The sequence below is a fragment of the Vicia villosa genome, linkage group LG3, assembly GCF_029867415.1.
Source record: "Vicia villosa cultivar HV-30 ecotype Madison, WI linkage group LG3, Vvil1.0, whole genome shotgun sequence".
Lineage (NCBI taxonomy): Eukaryota > Viridiplantae > Streptophyta > Magnoliopsida > Fabales > Fabaceae > Vicia > Vicia villosa.
The window spans coordinates 49,014,899-49,018,516 of record NC_081182.1 but is presented as its reverse complement, the minus strand read 5'-3'; positions in this window follow the sequence as shown (position 1 = coordinate 49,018,516).

Here is a 3,618-nt window from a genome sequence, read left to right as displayed (position 1 = left end):
GATGAGTGTGGCACGCTGTGTAGACAGTTGTTTGATTGATCTAGACGGTAGATGACTCACTAGAGAGTGGAGTTATCACTACGACAAATAACGTTTTTCATGACGAAGCTTTCATGTCATCCAAAAAAATCGAGGTATTATTCCAAGACGCGCTATATATATATATATATATATATATATATATATATATATATATATATATATATATATATATATGTATATATATATATATATATTAAAAAAAGTTTATACCTCGGTTTTTATAAACACCGAGGTGATATACCATTCAGGACATGCTTTGAATCCCAACTAATGCACTTTATGTTTTTATTTGTTAACAACTATAAAGTAAATGAATCAACCCTTTGGTTTCTTCTATAAATCGAGAGCTACAATAATAAGATTTTACTATAAAATACTCGCTGAAAAGATTTTACCCTAATACTATCTTATTTGTAGCGCCCCATCGTCGAATGCATCAATTTTTTTAGGATGGATTATAAAACAGAAAAAAATGTTCTTCTTCCTTGACAAAATATTTTTTTTCGGTTTTTGCAATTCATCTCAAACAATGGTGTTCTTGTTGTTTAAGGTTTTAAACAACTATGATTTATTTCTAAAAGTCTTTACTGATGGATTGCAAGTGCTGAAAAACATTTTCCTTTCTATGTACCTCTAAGAAAGAAAATAAATACTCAATGCATAGCCTATATTGAAGAAAAAAATATGATTCATGGTTGGTTTTTTGTGTCTGGAGTATTTACTAATAATCATAAAATACCATTGATTATTGATAGTCAATAACTTCTAACAAAGAGATAAGCAACCAAATTTGTTTAGTGTCTTAATATCTCTTAGACCTATACCTCATTTAGACAAAGGTGAGCAAATAACCTTCCAAGATGTAGTAATCAACTTCTGTTTATCCTATCTGTCCATACAAAATCTCTAATGCCATAATCTAGTTTGTTAAGAAGATTGATTGACCACTGATAAATCCTAATACTAAAATAACATGCCTTATATGACTAATTGGACCAACTGAACTCTATCCATCATGGAAAGAAGAGGCATTTTCCAAGTAGCTAGCTTGACCAATACTCTATTAAAAATGATTTGAAGATGACGACTTTTAGGCTTGCCTTTGAATATAGGAACTCCAAAATAGTTATATGGTGTCTGTCCCACAATGAATTCAAGCATATCTTCAATGAGAATGAGTAGATTTTTCTTTTATATAGTGGAAGCGGTTGAAAATGTCCATGATGAGTGTGATGCGCTGTGTAGACAGTAGTTCAATTTATCTAGAAGGTAGATGACTAATTAGAGAGTGGAGTTGTCACGACAACAAATAACGTTTTTCATGACGAAGCTTTCACGTCATCTAGAAAAAACTGAGGTTTTATTCCAAGGCGCGCCATATATATTAAAAAACAAGTTGTCACCTCGTTTTTATAAACACCAAGGTGATATACCATTCAGGACATGCTTTGAATCCCAACTAATGTACTTTATGTTTTTATTTGTTAACAACTATAAAGTAAATGAATTAACCATTTGGTTTCTTTGATAAACCGAGGGATAAAATAATCATATTTTACTATAAAAAACACTTGCTGAATATATTTTAACCTAATACCATCTTATTTGTAGCCGTCCCACCGTCAAATGCATCATTTTTTTAGGATGGATTGCAAAACTGGAAAAAAATGTCCTTCTACCTTGACAAAATATTTTTTTCAGCTTTTGCAATCCATCTCAAACAATGGTGTTGCTGTTGTTGTTTAAGATTTTGAACAACTTTGATTTATTCTTAAAAGTATTTACTGATGGATTGCAGGTGCTGAAAAAACATTTTCCTTTGTATGATGCACACACTTGATTAGAAGTTGGATGCATTCTAGGCTTGCAAATTCTATACGCTTACGAAAGTAGTGATAATCATAGCATCAACAATCAATCTTGATGAATGCATGTCTGACATTCATGACATATCTCTACCACCTTGTATGGGACCTGGACATGCTACATTTTTTATATTCTGGGTAAACAATCTTGATATTCTGCAAAGATTTGTTGCATGCAATGTATTTTTGATATTTTGGGTAAACAATGTAACCATTTAAAAAAATGCTCTAACCCCTCGGTTTTGTTTTAAAACCGAGGGGTTAGAGTAAAAGAATTTTTACATTGTTTACCTAGAATATTAAAAATAATTGTATGCAACAAATATTATATGCGACCTGTTCATGCTGTAATTTTAATATTTTGGGTAAAAAATCTGATATTTTGCGAAGATTTATTTCATACAATGTATTTTTAATATTCTGGGTAAACAATGTAACCATTTTTGGGAAAAATTATTTTACTCTAACCCCTCGGTTATATTGAAAACCGAGATGATATTTAAGTGTTTCTTTCATTATTTTCATTCAACGGCCTTAAACAAATCTTTGCCGTCCATATAAAGGTTATCAATGCTCAAGAACCCACCATTAGTGATCCGTGTGAAATCTAAGGGACGTCCATTATACAAGTTCTCTTACGATATTGGAAATCTAAATGAAACATATGAAGTGCTTGAAACATAAGGAAACTTGGAAAAGTTCTCTTTGATGGATTGCAAGAGCAGAAAATCAACTGGTTCAAGGTTTGTTCTATTAAAATTTTATTTATAGCGAAAATATTTTTTATTATTGATATTAATTATCTTACCCATTTTTTCACCATAAACGAATTCATGCAAGATTCGTAGTAAATATCCTTTAACAAATCCTTTTGTTTTGTTTTGAGAAAAGATGTTGCCAGTATTTGATCTTGCTCAGAATATCAAGAAATTAAAGATCCAACATATGATCTTCATGGACAATTAATGTAATATTCTGTGTAAACATTGTGATGAGATTTATTAAAAAAAACTAATGACCCCTTGATTTTTATAAGGGTTAATAGCAGTTTACCCCCTATAATATGAGCGTGTTTCGGTTTACCCCCATCGTTGCCTCAAAAAAACCGTTGCCAAAAGGTAGAGAGGGGAGAAAAGCAAAATTCGCTAACATTACAGGGGGTGAATTACTATTAACCCTTTTTATAATAAACCGGGATAAAAAAGACGCTAGTTTTTGTAAATAATAAAAGTGCAGAAGTTGGGGTTCGAACCCATGCCATAATTAACCCTTTACCTCGGTGATTTAAAAACCGAGGTGTTAATCATTGTTTTTCATGACGCTCTTTGTTACCTCGATTCTTTTGTCGAGGTAAGATGCATTTCACATTTGACATTAGAATCGCTTTTTGTAGTAGTGTGTGCTTTTGGTAAGGATGGGGGAACAAACGTTCCTTGCGTCTACTTCCTTTATCTTGCCCCAAGGCCTTGTGAACGACCCAGAACAAAAATAGTAATCAAATTACCCGAAGAGAAATGACAATTACATGAAGCAAATATGAGTCCAATCACTTTATAAAAATATGGCTCACCCTGACCATTGAATTAATTATTTCACTTGTTATCTAAAAACATTTCTCTTTAATTTGATATTAAAGTAAGTATTTTTGTAATCTATCATATAAGAAGAGTCTACCATTTGCTCATCTCTAAGCTATGCCACATCAACATCT